Source organism: Marmota monax, unplaced genomic scaffold (genome assembly GCF_021218885.2).
Source record: "Marmota monax isolate L192 unplaced genomic scaffold, Marmota_monax_Labrador192_F-V1.1 WCK01_AAM20220418_F8-fsc00135, whole genome shotgun sequence".
Lineage (NCBI taxonomy): Eukaryota > Metazoa > Chordata > Mammalia > Rodentia > Sciuridae > Marmota > Marmota monax.
In genome coordinates, this window is record NW_026694339.1 from 4266943 (window position 1) to 4286061 (window position 19119).

Sequence of the window (19119 nt, forward strand, 5' to 3'; positions counted from 1 at the left end):
GGAAACATTCACAACTCATATACAGCAAATGCTTATTAAAATTAAAATTTTACCTTTAAAAGTATTATCATTAATATCAAAATTCTAAAGGCAGTGAAAAAAAAAACAATTCATTCACTTCAGTTCTAAAAAATAATTTATAACTACAGGAATAACTTTAAAAGATAAGGCTTATTATGATAGTCTTATAAAAGAAACATCACTTGCCTTCTAAGAGAACCTATCAAGTATCTCTCTGCTATTTGAACAATATTATCAGTAAGCTCCTTGTTATAACTTCTTTATATAATTTAAATGTAACTGAGGCTAACTCTCCTTAGTGCCATACTATTCCTATTATTAGAGTTAACAGTTTGTAACTAAAGCAAATAGCAAAAACTGGCTTATAACATCTTTACCAAAAGAAAAGTACACTTGATTTTTTAAATATGTTTTGTGCTAATTTGCACTATATTTCTATTTAATGTAAAATTAAACTATTATGATCATTTTATTTAGGTTTTCATTAACATCTACTTCAATAGATATCTATTAAACATTTCAGGTGAATGTATCATGCAAGCTTTTTATTTAATAATACTGGTAGGGCTTGGGGTATAGCTCAATGGTAGAGAGCACACTTGGGCTGCAAAAAGCCTGAGATTTAATTATCATTGCTAAAGAAAAAAATATATGTGTGGATGTGCACACACACACATGCATGCGTGAGTGCATGTGTGTGTATGGCATGTCACCTCATCTTTTTAAACCTTCTTTTCTCAATGATAAGGCAAGGGGATTCAAAAGGATGATCTCTTCAAGTTCAAATATTTTACAATTCTAAAATAAATAGGATAAAAACAGATGATTATCAATGAAGAGAGATCTTCTTTCATTCTTAATAGAGGTAAGTAGAATTAAGGTAACTCTATGTTAAGTAACATTATGGCCCAATTGGAAAATTTAAATTCAAATAGTAGGTAATCAAAAAATACATGAATGATGTTTTTAATGATTATGCTACAATTTCAGAAAGTAATAGTTGAACTTATTGATTGCTTATGAAAACGTAAATTTCCTTTGTCATTAATAACCACAAAAAATACAGATTCATTTGAGAAAGATTTTATCTATGTTCTAATGATTGCAGTCATAAACAAGAGGAGAACGACTAATGAATATTAGAAGTTAAAGGTTTCTTTATATGAAGAGTTATCTTAAAATCATCAGTAATAAAGAGCACTAAATAAACTCTTGAATAACTATTGATCAAGAAAAAAATTAATGCAGTCAATAAAGTATAATCAACATCAAGAGAAATCAATAGCATTAACTCAGAACACAGACTACTGTATAATACTTTAGCAGGCACCCTGAAAAGAGAAATTATAAATCAATTTTGCAAATATATATGAAATCTGTTGCAAAGAACATTGTAGTAATGCTTTTACAATGACAACAGAGCTTAATGTAACCAATTTGGGTTCTCATTTTATTGAAATTTGTTACAATATTAGTTGTACAAATCATAAAATACTTTTGAATGCCATTCTAATGATGGTTTATAAAATGTGAGGTTACTAAACTAGCAAGCTACTCACCCCAGGAAATCACCAAATGGAAATGATTCACTCATAGAAATTTACCCTATAACTGTTCACCAGTTGTACACTTCAACTGACTGAATACTGATGAAATCAAGAGGTTTTTAAACCCATAAGTCATTCACTATCACTAACTTCACAGTTAATTTAGACTGACAAATTGGTCCAATTTGCTTGTATTTGTCAAAATAAGAACTCATGGAATCAATATAAGGAGTTTATGAACAAAAGTAATAAATTCAAATTAGAGCTTTGGGAACAATCCTTGGAGACATTCAAGTATCTTTCTTCAAAAATAATATTTGATATTGACTTTAGATATGATCCTATATTTATTTATTATGTCATTCTGTAGACTATGTTTCTTTCTTTGGGAAATAAAAAATGATAACATATAGGATAGAACACCATTAAAATAAGCAGACAAAGCCCTCATTCTGTAGCTGAAGTTATTAATAACTTGGCAGCAATTTTATATTCCCCAAATTTCAAAATAGTATGTTAAGAAATGAAACTTTGAATTATGAATAAACACTAAATTATTTAACATTTCTTGTGGACTTCTGAGGAAAATAAAAATTCAACAATATTTAATGGCACAGTATTTCAATTAGTTTAAAATATCATATTTTTTGTTTATTGCAAGCTCAAATGTGTTCTTGGAAATAAAACAATAATTTAAACTATATGCCTAAATCACACATTGAACATAGTATGGTAAATTATATTTCACAAATGTGAAACATTAAAAATAAGCTAAGGGGGAAGGAAGATGGCGGCGAGGGGAGTGCATTACCCCCGTGTGCTGCTTCACTGTGTGGGAGTATGACAAGTCAGGACGGCTAAAGGATATTTTGTTAGGAATTTCCAGCAATAGTGGGGTGCGCCGGAACCTGGAGGAAGGATTTCCATCGCACGAGGATCGGCTACGGGGACTCAAACGCAAGAGGTTTGTCGCACGGAGGGTAAAACTGCTTATTCAGCAAATCGCCCCGCGGCTAGAGTCTGCAGCGCGCACTGGGATAGAGACGCAGGGTTACAGCGCTGCAGTTTCTGCCAGCCGCGCAAGCACCGCACTCAGGGCTGAATTCTGGGTTCGAGACGGGGGAAGGAAGCGGTCCATCTCGGTTCTCCACACCGGTCAGACCACAGAGGAGGCCAGCAGCCACCATGTTGGTAAACTGACATCACCATACCTGTTTTCGACTGACCGCAGCTCATTCAGCCATAGAACAGGTAATTTCAGGCTGCAATTCGCCTGCGGCTTGCAGACAGATTGCTAGGGTTCAGCGCCTGGGTGCTTCTTAAAATCTGATCTTATCGGAGTGAACACCGAGCGCGGGGCGGCCGAGTTCCGGCTCCCGGAACTGTCCCGGAACCGCCCTGGCTCAGGGCTGCGGAGCATTCGGAGGCTGCTTCTTGGACCCTGCTACTATCAGAGCAAACACCAAGCACTAAGCAGCCGAATTCCGGCTCCCGGAACTGAGCCCGCGGGGACTGCTTCTTGGAGCTTACACTTATAGGAGCTTACACCAAGCACGGAGCGGCTGAGTTCCGGCTCCCGGAACTGTCCCGGAACCGCCCTGGCTCAGGGCTGCGGAGCCTGCGGAGGGTGCTTCTTGGACCCTGCTACTATCAGAGCATACACCAAGCACTAAGCAGCCGAATTCCGGCTCCCGGAACTGAGCCCGCGGGGGCTGCTTCTTGGAGCTTACACTTATAGGAGCTTACACCGAGCACGGAGCGGCCGAGTTCCGGCTCCCGGAACCGTCCCGGAACCGCCCTGGCTCAGGGCTGCGGAGCCTGCGGAGGCTGCTTCTTGGACCCTGCTACTATCAGAGCATACACCAAGCACTAAGCAGCCGAATTCCGGCTCCCGGAACTGAGCCCGCGGGGACTGCTTCTTGGAGCTTACACTTATAGGAGCTTACACCGAGCACGGAGCGGCCGAGTTCCGGCTCCCGGAACTTCCCTGGACCGGGGCTAGGAGCCCGCGGAAACTGCGTCTCGGTCCGGGTCCTGCTGAGGGCCGGTCAGGACTCACCCGTTGCTTGGGTTGCCCGGCAAGGGGAACGAAATGCTGCCATTCGCATAGGATACCAACATGGCAGAGATCTGATGTCAGCAGAAAGCGGTGGAGGAGAGATCTTCATCAATACCAGCGGTGACATAAGCAGTTGGTCTCCTGGTAAAGGGGGTGAGGCTCAGTCACCCGAGTCTCCTCAATTTGTCCTCGAGCCAGAGGGAAGGAGCCGGGCCGCCGCCAGCCCCCGGAGCAGGCCCAGCGGCTCGCCAGCGTGGTGACCGCGTGACCCCAATTGGAGAGGGGGCGGAGCGGAGCCGCCACCCACACCCGCCAGGTGGGCAGACCCACGACCCAGTAGTACATGGGCGTGGTAGGAGGGGCAGGGCAGAGCCGCCCTTCGCGCTTGCAAGGTAAACAGACCTGTGACAGCCTGGCGGGTCAGGCCCAGTGGCCTGCCAGTGTGGTACACACGTCACCCCAACTCGAGTAGGGGCAGAGCAGATCCTTCTCCCACGCCCGGATCAGGCCCTGCCGGTGTGGTGGTCACGTGACCCCAATTGGAGTGGGGGCGGAGCGGAACCGCCACCCATGCCCGCAGGGTGAGCAGACCAGTGATCAACCTGCAGATCAGGCCCAGGGGTCCGCAGGCGTGGTAGGAGGGGCAGGGCAGATCCGCCGCCTGCGCCTTCAAGGTAGGCAGACCTACAACAGACCGGCGGATCAGGCCCAGGAGCCTGCCGGCGTGGTACAAACACCACCCTAATTGGAGTAGTGACAGAGCAGAGTCGCCTCCCTTGCCAGGAACAGGCCCAGCGTCCTGCAGGCGGGGTAGTCACGACACCCCAATTGGAGTAGGGGCAGAGCAGAGCCTCCACCCGTGCCCGAAAGGTGGGCAGATCTGCGACCGACCAGCGGGACAGGCTCAGTGGCCTGCCGGTACGACAGACACGTCACCCCATTTGGAGTAGGGGCAGAGTAGAGCTGCCGCCCGCGCCTGCAGGGTAGGCAAACCTGCAACCAACCGGCGGATCAGGCCCGGTGGCCTGCCGGCGTGGTACACTCGTCACCTCAATTGGAGTAGGGGCAGAACAGAGCCACCGCCAGCTCCCAGAACAGGCCCAGTGACCTGCGGGCGTGGTAGCCACGACACCCCAATTGGAATAAGGAGAGAGCAGAGCCGCCGCCCGCACCTGCAGGAAAGATACGCAAGCAATATGAAAAGACAAGGAAAGAAAGGACCACAAGCAATGCAGGTCAACGCAACTTTAGAAGAGGTAACAGCTGCAGCAGATGGAATGTCAGATAAAGAATTCAGGATATACATGCTTCAGATGATCTGGAGTATCAAGGAAGACATTAAACAGCAAAATCAGACAATGAAAGATCACTTCGACAACGAATTACGCAAACAAATCCAGGAAGCAAAGGATCAACTATACAGGGAGATAGAGGTTATAAAAAACAAGCAATCAGAAATCCTAGAAATGCAGGAAGCAATAAACCAACTTAAAAACTCAATGGAGAATACTACCAGCAGAGTAGAACACTTAGAAGATAGAACATCAGACAATGAAGACAAAGTATTTCAACTGGAAAAGAACATAGACAGCTCAGCAAGACTGTTAAGAAACCATGAGCAGAACATCCAAGAAATATGGGATAACATTAAGAGACCAAACTTAAGAGTCATTGGGATACAGGAAGGTACAGAGCTCCAAACCAAAGGAATGAGCAGTCTATTCAATGAAATAATACAAGAAAACTTCCCAGACTTGAAGAATGAGACAGAATCCCAAATCCTAGAAGCCTACAGGACGCCGAATGTGCAAAATCATAAGAGATCCACACCTAGACACATTATAATGAAGATGCCCAACATACAGAATAAGGAGAGAATTTTAAAAGCTACAAGAGAAAGGAAGCAGATTACATTTAGGGGCAAGCCAATCAGGATAACAGCTGATCTTTCAACACAGACTCTGAAAGCTAGAAGATCCTGGAATAACATATTTCAAACACTGAAAGATAATGGGTTCCAACCAAGAATTGTGTATCCAGCGAAATTAAGCTTCAGGATGGAGAATGAAATTAAAACCTTCCACGATAAACAAAAGTTTAAAGAATTCGCAGCTAGAAAACCATCTCTTCAAAACATCCTAGCCAAAGTATTACAGGAAGAGGAAATGGAAAATAACAATGAAAACCAACAGTGGGAGGTAGGACAGTAAAGGGGGGGGGGAAATAATCAAAGAGGAAAACAAACCATGTTTAGTAACATAAATAAACAAATATGGCTGGAAGAACAACCCATATCTCAATAATAACCCTAAATGTTAATGGCTTAAACTCACCAATTAAGAGACACAGGCTAGTAGAATGGATCACAAAACAAGACCCAACAATATGCTGCCTACAGGAGACGCATTTGATAGGAAAAGACATACATAGGCTGAAGGTGAAAGGTTGGGAAAAATCATATCACTCATATGGACTTCGGAAACAAGCAGGCGTGTCCATACTCATATCAAATAAAATAGATTTCAAGCCAAAGTTAATCAAAAGAGATAAAGAGGGACACTACATACTGCTTAAGGGAACCATACACCAACAAGACATAACAATCATAAATATTTATGCCCCAAACAATGGTGCAGCTATGTTCGTCAAACAAACTCTTCTCAAGTTCAAGAGTCTAATAGACCACCACACCATAATCATGGGAGACTTCAACACACCTCTCTCGCCACTGGACAGATCTTCCAAACAAAAGTTGAATAAGGAAACTATAGAACTCAATAACACTATTAATAACCTAGACCTAATTGACGTATATAGAGTATACCACCCAACATCAAGCAGTTACACTTTTTTCTCAGCAGCACATGGATCCTTCTCAAAAATAGATCATATATTATGTCACAGGGCAACTCTTAGACAATATAAAGGAGTAGAGATAATACCATGCATCTTATCTGATCATAATGCAATGAAACTGAAAATCAACGATAAAAGAAGGAAGGAAAAAGCATACATCAATTGGAGAATGAACAATAGGTTACTGAATGATCAATGGGTTATAGAAGACATCAAGGAGGAAATTAAAAAATTCTTAGAGATAAATGAAAACACAGACACAACATATCGGAATCTATGGGACACATTGAAAGCAGTTCTAAGAGGAAAATTCATTGCTTGGAGTTCATTCCTTAAAAAAAGAAAAAACCAACAAATAAATGATCTCATACTTCATCTCAAAATCCTTGAAAAAGAAGAGCAAAACAACAGCAAAAGAAGTAGAAGGCAAGAAATAATTAAAATCAGAGCTGAAATTAATGAAATCGAAACAAAAGAAACAATTGAAAAAATTGACAAAACTAAAAGTTGGTTCTTTGAAAAAATAAACAAAATCGACAGACCCTTAGCGATGCTAGCGAAGAGAAGAAGAGAGAGAACTCAAATTATTAGCATACAGGATGAAAAAGGCAATATCACAACAGACACTTCAGAAATACAGAAGATAATCAAAAACTATTTTGAATCCTTATACTCCAATAAATTAGAAGATAGTGAAGGCATAGATAAATTTCTTAAGTCATATGATCTGCCCAGATTGAGTCAGGAGGATATAGAAAACCTAAACAGACCAATATCAATTGAGGAAATAGAAGAAACCATAAAAAGACTACCAACTAAGAAAAGCCCAGGTCCGGATGGGTATACAGCAGAATTTTACAAAACCTTTAAAGAAGAACTAATACCAATACTTTTCAAGCTACTTCAGGAAATAGAAAAGGAGGGAGAACTTCCAAATTCATTCTATGAGGCCAACATCACCCTGATACCTAAACCAGACAAAGACACTTCAAAGAAAGAAAACTACAGACCAATATCTCTAATGAACCTAGATGCAAAAATCCTCAATAAAATTCTGGCGAATCGGATACAAAAACATATCAAAAAAATTGTACACCATGATCAAGTAGGATTCATCCCTGCGATGCAAGGCTGGTTCAATATACGGAAATCAATAAATGTTATTCACCACATCAATAGACTTAAAAATAAGAACCATATGATCATCTCGATAGATGCGGAAAAAGCATTCGACAAAGTACAGCATCCCTTTATGTTCAAAACTCTAGAAAAACTAGGGATAACAGGAACATACCTCAATATTGTAAAAGCAATCTATGCTAAGCCTCAGGCTAGCATCATTCTGAATGGAGAAAAACTGAAGGCATTCCCTCTAAAATCTGGAACAAGACAGGGATGCCCTCTCTCTCCACTTCTCTTCAACATAGTTCTCGAAACACTGGCCAGAGCAATTAGACAGACGAAAGAAATTAAAGGCATAAAAATAGGAAAAGAAGAAATTAAATTATCACTATTTGCAGATGATATGATTCTATATCTAGCAGACCCAAAAGGCTCTACAAAGAAACTATTAGAGCTAATAAATGAATTCAGCAAAGTGGCAGGATTTAAAATCAACACGCATAAATCAAAGGCATTCCTGTATATCAGCGACAAATCCTCTGAAATGGAAATGAGGACAACCACTCCATTCACAATATCTTCAAAAAAAATAAAATACTTGGGAATCAACCTAACAAAAGAGGTGAAAGACTTATACAATGAAAACTACAGAACCCTAAAGAGAGAAATAGAAGAAGATCTTAGAAGATGGAAAAATATACCCTGTTCATGGATAGGCAGAACTAACATCATCAAAATGGCGATATTACCAAAAGTTCTCTATAGGTTTAATGCAATGCCAATCAAAATCCCAATGGCATTTCTTGTAGAAATAGAGAAAGCAATCATGAAATTCATATGGAAAAATAAAAGACCAAGAATAGCAAAAACAATGCTAAGCAAGAAGTGTGAATCAGGCGGTATAGCGATACCAGACTTCAAACTATACTACAGAGCAATAGTAACAAAAACAGCATGGTACTGGTACCAAAACAGGCGGGTGGACCAATGGTACAGAACAGAGGACACAGAAACCAATCCACAAAACTACAACTATCTTATATTTGATAAAGGGGCTAAAAGCATGCAATGGAGGAAGGATAGCATCTTCAACAAATGGTGCTGGGAAAACTGGAAATCCATATGCAACAAAATGAAACTGAATCCCTTTCTCTCGCCATGCACAAAAGTGAATTCAAAATGGATCAAGGAGCTTGATATCAAATCAGAGACGCGCCGTCTGATAGAAGAAAAAGTTGGCTACGATCTACAGTCGGTGGGGTCGGGCTCCAAATTCCTCAATAGGACACCCATAGCACAAAAGTTAATAACTAGAATCAACAAATGGGACTTACTCAAACCAAAATTTTTTTCTCAGCAAAAGAAACAATAAGAGAGGTAAATAGGGAGCCTACATCCTGGAAACAAATCTTTACTCCTCACACTTCAGATAGAGCCCTAATATCCAGAGTATACAAAGAACTCAAAAAATTAAACAATAAGATAACAAACAACCCAATCAACAAATGGGCCAAGGACCTGAACAGACACTTCACAGAGGAGGACATACAGTCAATCAACAAGTACATGAAAAAATGCTCAACATCTCTAGCTGTCAGAGAAATGCAAATCAAAACCACCTTAAGATACCATCTCACTCCAGTAAGATTGGCAGCCATTAGGAAGTCAAACAACAACAAGTGCTGGCGAGGATGTGGGGAAAAGGGTACACTTGCACATTGCTGGTGGGACTGCAAATTGGTGCAGCCAATTTGGAAAGCAGTATGGAGATTTCCTGGAAAGCTGGGAATGGAGCCACCATTTGACCCAGCTATTCCCCTTCTTGGTCTATTTCCTAAAGACCTAAAAAGAGCATGCTACAGGGACACTGCTACATCGATGTTCATAGCAGCACAGTTCACAATAGCAAGACTGTGGAACCAACCTAGATGCCCTTCAATAGACGAATGGATAAAAAAAATGTGGCATTTATACACAATGGAGTATTACTCTGCATTAAAAAATGACAAAATCATAGAATTTACAGGGAAATGGATGGCATTAGAGCAGATTATGCTAAGTGAAGCTAGCCAATCCCTAAAAAACAAATGCCAAATGTCTTCTTTGATATAAGGAAAGTAAGTAAGAACAGAGTAGGGACGAAGAACAGGAGAAGAAGATTAACATTTAACAGGGATGAGAGGTGGGAGGGAAAGGGAGAGAGAAGGGAAATTGCACGGTAATGGAAGGAGACCCTCAGGGTTATACAGTGGAGGGGGTAGAGAGAGAGGAGGGGAGGGGAGGGGAGAGGTGGGGAGGGGGGAGGGGGGATGATGGGAAAGGCAGCGGAGCACAACAGACACTAGTATGGCAATTTGTAAATCAATGGATGTGTAACTGCTGTGAATCTGCAATCTGTGTATGGGGTGAAGGTGGGAGTTCATAACCCACTTGAATCAAAGTGTGGAATATGATATGTCAAGAAATTTGTAATGTTTTGAACAACCCACAATAAAAAATTAAAAAAAAAAAACTAAAAAAAAATAAATAAATAAAAAAAATAAAATAAAATAAAAAAAATAAAAAATAAAAATAAGCTAAGATATGGGCTGGGATTGTGTCTCAGAGGTAGAGCACTTGCCTAGCATGCATGACACACTGGGTTTAATCCTCAGCACCATATTAAAAAAATAAATTAATGGTATTGTGTCTACCTGCAACTTAAAAATAAATGTTTTTTTAAATAAGCTAAGATAAATAGAGTGCTAAGCAAAAAGTTTACATATTTGATACAACCATGTAAATGAGCAATCCGTTTCTTTTAGGAAATAAACATTATTTTATAAAAAAGGAATTAGAGTCTGGGGTTGTGGCTCAGCAGTATAGTGCTCACCTTGCACGTGCAAGGTCCTGGGTTCGATCCTCAGCACCACATAAAAATGGATAAATAAAATAAAGGTATTGTGTCCAACTACCATTAAAAAATAAATTTTTTTAAAAAAAAAGGAATCAGCGAAGACATTTTTCATTCTAAAAAGGATAACAAGAATTGGCATCTAAATATGGTGGAATTAGATGAAAATTATTACCCTAGGTACATATATGATTGCACAAATGCTGCATCTCTACACGATGTAAAACCAGAGAATTGAAATGTTGTGCTCCATTTGTGTACAATTGAAATGCATTCTGTTGTCATGTACAACTAAGTAGGAAAAAAAAAAGAATTGGCATCTATGTCATTTACATTGCATTTTGGGAAATTGCAATAATAAGCACGTTTAAAAATGATATTCTAAAAGATATGGCTAAGTCAAATGAGTATATGGGAAGTAGCAAGACTCTTAAGAAAATTGATTGCAATCTCAGATGAGTCCTAATATAAGTAACTAATATATGTCAATTTTTGAATAATATTTCATATATTTGCTTCTTCTATAGCTCTATTCAATACTCATTCACTGTTAAGAACAACATATATTAGAAAGTTAACAATTGAGCATGAGTCAATTTTACTTATTTCTTATTTTTTGGATTGAACCCAAAGCCTTGTTTGTACATGCTAAGTATCTGCTGTACCATTGAGCTATAGCCGCAGACATGAATTAACTCTTCATTAATAGTAACAAAATTCCAGTAAATGATTCTGACTTGATATATTTCCTTCCTAAAAATATCCAAAAGATCAAAATTATTCAATAATTTTTATTGTTAAAAATCACAGTAAGCCAGGTGTGGTGATACACACCTAGAGACCCTACTACTCAGAGGGCTGAGACAGGAGGACCACAAATTCAAGGCTAGCCTCAGAAATTGAATGAGATCCATACCAAATTAAAAATAAAAATGGTTGAGGATGTAGCTTAGTGGTAAAGAACCCTTTGATTCAATCCCCAGTGTTATGATTTGAAATAGAAGTGTCCCCCAAAAGTTCATGCGTAAGACAATGCAAGAAAGTTCAGAGGTATAATGATCACCTTAAACTCATTAGTGAATTAATCCCTGATGGGATCAACTGAGTGGTAACTGGCGGCAGGTGGAGAGTCACTGGAGGAAGTAGTTCATTGGGGGTGTGGCTATGGGGTATATATTTTGTATCTAGAGAGTGGAGTCTCTGTCTTCTTTCTGATCATCATGTGAACTGCTTCCCTCTGCCACTCCCTTCTGCGATGATGTTCTGCCTCACTTTGAGCCCTGAGGAATGGAGTCAGCCTTCTATGAACTAAGACCTCTGAAACTGTGAGCCCTCAAAGAAACTTTTTCTCCTCTACAATTTTTCTGGTCAGGCCCTTTCATCATAGCAGCAAAAAAGTTGACTAAAACATCCAGTATCCAGGGGAGGAAAAATCTCAATAAACTTAATACCACATACACATTTGGGACTTTGTCAGAGTATTAAAGTATCAGTGGTACAGTACATGGCTTAGCATACTTGAGACCTTGGGTTCAATTTCAATCAGAGAGAGAGAGAGAGAGAGAGAGAGAGAAAGAATACAGTACTCAGTACTCAGCTGATTTACAGTACCAGCAAAGCACTTTAAAGTAAGAATTAATAACTCTTTGCTGCACAAGTAACCATATACATGAAGTGAAATGATAAAACTATAATGTCTAAAGACCATCCAGATCAGAAGATATACCTTTTTCTTTTTTCTTTTTTTTTGCTTTTTTTGAAAAGATTGTTAAAATTATTCATTTTATTAAAAATAAATTTTATTTAATTTTAACTAAAAAATACCACTTAAAGGATTTTTATTAATAACCATTCAAACAATAAATAACAATGAAAATAAATTGTGGTTTTGCTTCCTCCTCTCAGCTTGCCAAACATAAACAAGGCACTGACTCTTTTTCTTCTATACAGGAGCAAACATATATATACTTAGTAAGTATATAAAGATTTTTTCCCTATAAAGATAAAATAACGAAACAAAATTATACTATACATCTAGTATTATAACTACATGACAACTTGTTCTTATTTTTTAATATGGGGGAGATACTCTTCCAAAAAAACCAAAGGAACAAAATACCCCACAGCTAACAGTTACTTCATTCTTCTTGTATGTCAGATATGGTTTCCCTTTTTTAGTCTCATGAAGACCTCATAATGAGTTATACTTTATTAATATTACCAACCAAACCTGGCAGAACTACCTCACCCTTTTTAAAAGCTATGGTATGCTAACACAGGATCTAATCATTCCATTTAAGCATTTTGGGAATGACATATTATCAATTATCCTAAATATCTACAGCTAAAGTTAAGCTGGGATTTATTTAGTCAGGGAAGACCAAAGCCAAAGAGATAATTTTAAATCTTACCTACTTTTTAAAAAAAAATTAACTTTTTTTTTCATTTGTTCTTTTTAGATATACATGACAGTAGAGTGTATTTTGACATATTATTATGCATACCTGCTCCACAGAAAAGAATGATGTAAAGAGTCTCTCTTAGGTTTGATCAAGAAAGATTCTTAGTTACTTGGTTGTGTAAAGTTTAATCAAAGGGGGTGAACAGAATACATATGGAGCATTTTGAAATAGGACTTGAAGGTTTTACATTGTTATGTCAGCAGTTTTCCCACGTAATTGTTTATGGGGCTGGTTTTTCCCATCATTCTTTAGATCTCTACACTGTAAAGAAATGATTGGTATATTAGGTTAGTGGCTTCTTTCTTGAAGAAAGTCATTAAACTTAAGTGCAGATGGGCTTATCAGTGATAGAGCTATAAGCTTGGAATTCTTTTTATCCTCTGAGCTAAGGTGCAGACAACTAAACAAGACTTCAGTGACAGCCACCAACATGTCAGGTCAGTGAAACCTAGAGCTAGTCTATATGCACGGTCTTGAAAGATAGCTACTTCACATTGAGACCTGAGTTCTGGGAAGGCAGGCTTTATTCACTATCTTTACTCAAAGTTCAATGAAATGTGTGACAGCCCTGGCAGACCTCCAAGGGTGTACAGTTGTCCCATCTGTCTGTAATACTTGAAAGAACCAGTGACCATTAACTATGGGTACAACTTCTATTTTTACTGCCTCAGTATATCCTAGGAAGTATATGGAAATGATGCCTTTCCCTGGCCTGTCTGCTAATTTTGCTTTCCACAAAGAAAGTTTGGGAGGAATCCCCTGCTCTATCATTGGACTTGCTAAGCTACTCCAGATCAAAAAGAGCAAGAGGAAGAGGCAGGAAGAAAATGCTGTGTATAAGTAACACATAATTTCTGACTCTTTTCTCTGTGAAGAACCTACAGGTTTTATGTATACCAAACAGCAGAGGCACTACATTTGTCCCATTAAAAAAGTTGACACCACAGACTTCTAGAATCTAGCATCAAGCCCTTGAAGAATAATGTGGAATTAATTGAAAAGTGAAATACAGACTGTAGTTCATAAACAAGGCAGCAAATCCCTCTAGCTGAGAAAGAAGGTAGAGTATAAAAGAGAATAAACGAATTCTGAATGTGAGCAAATTAGACTGTTTTTACAGAAAGAACAAGAGGCTCTGCTTAAGTAGATAAAATATGAAGAGTTGGACCTTTTAACAAAATTTAATGAAAACCTTATAACTTTTTCAGATTGTTTCCACATTAAACTGTTTACTGTAGGAAATAGAGGTCTAGTATGTATGGTCAGACTTGGCATTACTGATGTGTTAAGAATATATACCAATGGTATCAAAACCTAAAATACCCTGAAGTCTCTTCATTCAGATTAAAGAAATGTGCATTTAGATTTCCTCCACAGAATTGTACAGCAATTTCAGATAGATGTGAGTATAGATCTTGACACAATGTATACTCAGCTTATTGTCTCTGAGAATAAAAGGTATGGAAGAATAAAGCAAAATGTCTGTTATAACCAAAGAAGATTTTATCTATGCTCTGCTTCTGGGTTATAAGATATTTACTTTTGGTAGATATTACTGAAAGGTAGAAGTACAAAAGAAACCTCAGTGGATGCTAGGTATGTGTCAAGAATGTTTTCCTAGGAACTGACAGAATACGTTGTCTAAGTGGGTTGTAGGTAACTGGGAGATATATTGACAGCGGTTATGTTGGGTTTCCCAGCTTCTGCCAGTACCAAGAACCACTAAGACTGGCATTATTATGAACTTTGAATTGAGTGAGGTTTCCTGTTATAATGGAAATGATAGGTCTCTTTTCTATACTTAATTTTTTCAACAAAATCATTTGGCCTTGTTTTTATGGTGGAACAGATTCTGAAACTCTTAAAATCTTGTCAGTGGCTGATGAAAGAGAAAGAACCTGGCAAATTATCTTATTTTAGTTTTTAGGACTACCTTAGCCAAGAAATTAATTCAGAATTATTTCCAGAATCTTTCAAAGTTCTACTACTGAAAACCAGAATAGATTTTTTTTTCTTCCTTATTTTCAGCAACTATTCAAAAACATGATAGTAATACTAATTTCATAGATGTTGTTAGTATCAGTTGTCAAGTATTTGGAATTCTAATTTGAATATTTGAGAATTATTTAAATGTCCAATAAAATATTTCTTGAAAATATCAAACATTGGGTAAAACAGATAATTACAGAATTACCATAAAAATGAAACATTTAAAATTCAAGAAGAAAATATAGCAAATATCAATACAGTCCTGGAATAAAGAAAATCTACCTTCATATAAAAACAATGGCAAAAATATCAGCAAATAAGTGAAATACAGACTGTAGTTCATAAAAATGAAAATTTCTGAAACACACAAATACCACAAACCTATAAGGAAGACTTTCACATAATACATTTAAACTTTAGGTAAAGTATCAGGATGTATGATTAGAAATATTTATTTTTATCCAAAACAATAAAATTGTTAATATCTTAAGTTTTTTAAATGGGCACATTAAAAAGACAAACAGAGTGATGATTAAATGTTCAACTTCATGTATAATAAAGGAATGCCAGTTTAAAAAAAAAAAAAAAAAAGAGTAGTAACATCTAGACCAGGGAAGGGGCACAGATAATACTGTCAGTAGAATATGAATGTTGATGGGTAGTTGTTTTTTTAGGGGCAATTTGGTATCAAACGCTATTAAATGTATATAACCTTTGGTGCATTCTCATGTGATTAATCCAAGTGAAATAATTACATGAGTTAATAATTTTCATTTTAACAATGTGAAAAATAGCCAATGCTGGAACTAAAGTAAATATCAAACAGCAGTGAAACTGAATAAAAAATATGGTGTAATTTTACATCATAGTACTATGCCATATGTATACTGTGTTTATTAATGTCACCAATGAGAAAATGTTAATGATAAGTTGTAATCTTAAAAAGATGATGGTATAAGAGCAGTGAATATGTATATGAGGAATAAGAGAATTAAGGGAACATGCATTTTTAGAAGGTCTATGGCATGTCTGAGTATGAAGAAATCAGAGATCAAAGACACTGATGGAGTAACCTGAAAGGCATGCTGCAAGATATCCTAATGCAGGAAAGAAGCTATATCTCTCCCAGCTACCCACAAAGAACAGAGGAAGGAGCCATTTTGCAGCTATAGCCTGGGGCCAGTAGCTGGGTGGGTAAGGGGAGCAATTCCAGGGAAACTCAAGTTGAGCTGAAAATACAGGCCTGGAAATCCCACACCACATGACATAGAGAGCGCCTATGTCACCAGAAAAAAATCAAATGTGGAGAGGGATTTACACATGGGAAAAACAGGATGAGGAAAACCACAGGGCTCCCCCTTCCCCCATGACTCTGGTGGCTTGCAGGACCAACTGGGAGAGAAGCACCCAGATGGGAATTAGAAAGGGCAAAGGCAGAGTTTGGAGAATGAACCCAAGAGAAAAGGGAAATGCAGGGTTGCAAGTGACAGAAGGGAATAAGGATTGGCTCTTCCCCCACATGAGTGGAACCCAGGAAAGATCCCTGGGATGTAGTCTCATGGACCAGCAACTGCTGAGCCTTAGAGGTGCACTGATTTAAAATCTTCAGACCAATCAACATTCAACAAAGAACCAGGAGCCTACCTAAGCCTAACACCACCAACAGCAGCTCTGCCTATAGGATTTCCTCTCAGCTCCAGCAGCCCCACCTGAACAGGGAACAGATATCACATTCCCTTGGACCCCACCTAAAATGTAAAAACCAGCAAAGGAAGGAACTACAGTAGGAAAAACGAGAAATAAACTGACAAGGAATAAAAATAATTTTTCAATAACACTGAATGTAAATGGCCAAAATTCATCAATCAAAAGACACAACTGGCAGATTGGATTAAAAAACAACACCCAACAATATGCTATCTCCAAGAGACTCATCTCATAGAAAAAGACATCCAGACACTGAAGTTAAAAGAAGAAGGAAAAATATACCATCTCATAAATAAGCAGGAGTTTCTATCCTCATAGCAGATCAAGTGGACTTCAAGCCAAAGTTATTCAGAAGGTACAAAGAAGGTCATTTCATATTGCTTAAGAAAACTGTACATCAATAAGATATAAGAATTGTAAATATTTATGCCCCCCAAAATGGAGCATCTATGAACATCAAACAAACTCTCCTAAATATCAAAAATAAAATAGACCACAACACAATAATACTGGGTGACTTTAACACACCTCTCTCATTGCTGGATGAATCTTCTAAACAAAAACTAAATAAAGAAGCTATGAAGAGAAAAGAAAGCGCTAGGAGCCGCTGCAGTCGCCACCAGCGCAGCCATGCAGCACTGTGAGCACCCATCCACCGGCCCCCATCCCATCCGCTGCGTCCTGTCCCAACAATCTGTTAAAATACGGTGGATTACTATTAAATTCTAGGCGTGCAGATACATGCCTCACCCGAGGATATAAAAAAGGCATACCGGAAACTTGAACTAAAGTGGCATCCAGATAAAAATCCTGAGAATAAAGAAGAAGCAGAGAGAAAATTCAAACAAATAGCTGAGGCATATAAGGTGTTATCAGATGCTAAAAACGGGACATCTATGACAAGTATGGCAAAGAAGGCTTAAATGGTGGAGGTGGAGGTGGAAGTCATTTTGACAGTCCATTTGACTTTGGCTTCACATTCCAGAACACAGATGATGTCTTCAGGGACTTTTTTGGTGGAAGGGACCCATTTTCCTTCGACTTCTTTGAAGATCCATTTGAAGACTTTTTTGGGAACCGAAGAGGTCCCCGAGGAAGCAGAAACCGAGGTGCAGGCTCGTTTTTCTCCGCTTTCAGTGGATTTCCAACATTTGGAGGTGGATTTTCTGCATTTGATACAGGATTTACTTCATTTGGGTCACTAGGTCACGGTGGCCTTACTTCATTCTCTTCTACATCATTTGGTGGCAGCGGGATGGGTAACTTCAAATCAATATCAACTTCTACCAAAATAGTAAATGGGAGAAAAATCACTACAAAAAGAATCCTCGAGAATGGTCAAGAAAGAGTAGAAGTTTAAGAAGACCGCCAGTTAAAGTCCTTAACAATAAATGGTAAGGAGCAGCTGCTACGCTTGGATAACAAGTAATTCAACGCACGCATTTAACAGAAATGTTAAACTATAACAAGCACTATTTGAGGATTAACAGGAACATTTTTTTTGAAGATTTCAGACGAACTCGACTTTCAGTATAATTGTACCTAATCTAAAGTATTTATCATCGGAGCACCTATTTGTCATAGACTTTTGAGTTTATTGTTGGGACCACAAAATAGGACCATTTTTTTTTTTTGTCTTTAAAATTGTTGTAATCTCTGTATGCACTTTGCTTTTTTATTAAACGTAATCCAAGGTGAGCCTTGACTTTGAGTAGTGCTAGGACAAGATTATATTCTAACACCAACATGGATCTGCTTCCCATTGTGTTTGACAAGTGAGCCAAGTAGTGTCAGCCTGCTATGAGCTAACATTGCCAGGATGAGGCTCCTGTAGAAGTAATTTGGTTTTGGTTTTTTTTCAGTATTTAGTAATGAAAGATATTAATGCATTAATGGTAATACATTTCTGGTTTAATATAAATTTAAGGATGTTTTCTAGTTGTGCATGAATGCTGGCAACTTAGTAAAGTTTTGACAATTGTTTAAATATGTAATGTTAAGCTTAGGTTTAAAAATCTGGTAAACTGGGTCTTTGTCATTTGCTAAAAAAAAAAAAAAAAAAAAGAAAAGAAATGTGAATGTGTTTGGTGCATTTTTTCCTGGAAAAAAAAAAGAAGCTATGAAACTAGAAAAACAATTAATAATTTATACTTAACAGACATACATAGAATATTTCATCCATCAGTGACTGAATACAATTTCTTCTCAGCAGCATATATATCCTCTAAAATAGATGCTATCTTAGGCCAAAAAGCAACTCTTAGCATATATAAAAAAAAAAAAAAAAAAACCAGAGATAATACTGTGCATTCTGTTAGATCATAATCCAAGGAAATTAGAAATAATAAAATAAATAATAGAAGACAACTCTAATGCTTGTAGACTACATAATACACTATTGAATGACCAACAGATAGTGAAGAAATAAGGGGTGAAATTAAAAAAAATACTTAGCGGTAATTG

At 38.1% G+C, this 19119-nt stretch overlaps 1 protein-coding gene and 1 pseudogene across 2 annotated transcripts in view; one reads left to right on the plus strand and one right to left on the minus strand.

Moving 5' to 3' along the window:
• Positions 1–19119, minus strand: part of Mettl15 (methyltransferase 15, mitochondrial 12S rRNA N4-cytidine) — a 235632-nt gene that overhangs the window by 154270 nt on the left and 62243 nt on the right. The window lies entirely within an intron of this gene.
• On the plus strand, positions 17358–18176 carry LOC124109073 (dnaJ homolog subfamily B member 6-like; annotated as a pseudogene).